Consider the following 407-nt stretch of genomic DNA (forward strand, 5'->3'; position numbering starts at 1 on the left):
GGATTAAAAATAAAGATAATATTTTCTAATCTAGGAAGAAGATATAAGAAAATAGGTGACAATCTAAGTTTAATGTTAGAAAAAAAAACCGGTAAAACTAGAAGATAGATTAACGGCTATGATAAGAATAACAAAAGAAAATGAAGAAATAGATAGAAAAACGGAAATCAAAAAAATAAAACAACAAGCAAAGAAAGAAGTACAACAATTAGAAGTAAAAAATACTAAAATAATAGAACTAGAAAAAGAGCTAGCAATATTAAAAGAAATGTATGAAATTAAACAAAAAGAAAAAGAACAAAAAACAAAATTAGCAAATGAGATAAATAAATTTAAAGAAAAATTGCAATTAGAAGAAGAACTAGAAGAAAAAGAAGAGAATAACCAAGATAATCTACCCGAAATAA

Source organism: Solanum tuberosum, unplaced genomic scaffold (assembly GCF_000226075.1).
Source record: "Solanum tuberosum cultivar DM 1-3 516 R44 unplaced genomic scaffold, SolTub_3.0 scf00146, whole genome shotgun sequence".
Lineage (NCBI taxonomy): Eukaryota > Viridiplantae > Streptophyta > Magnoliopsida > Solanales > Solanaceae > Solanum > Solanum tuberosum.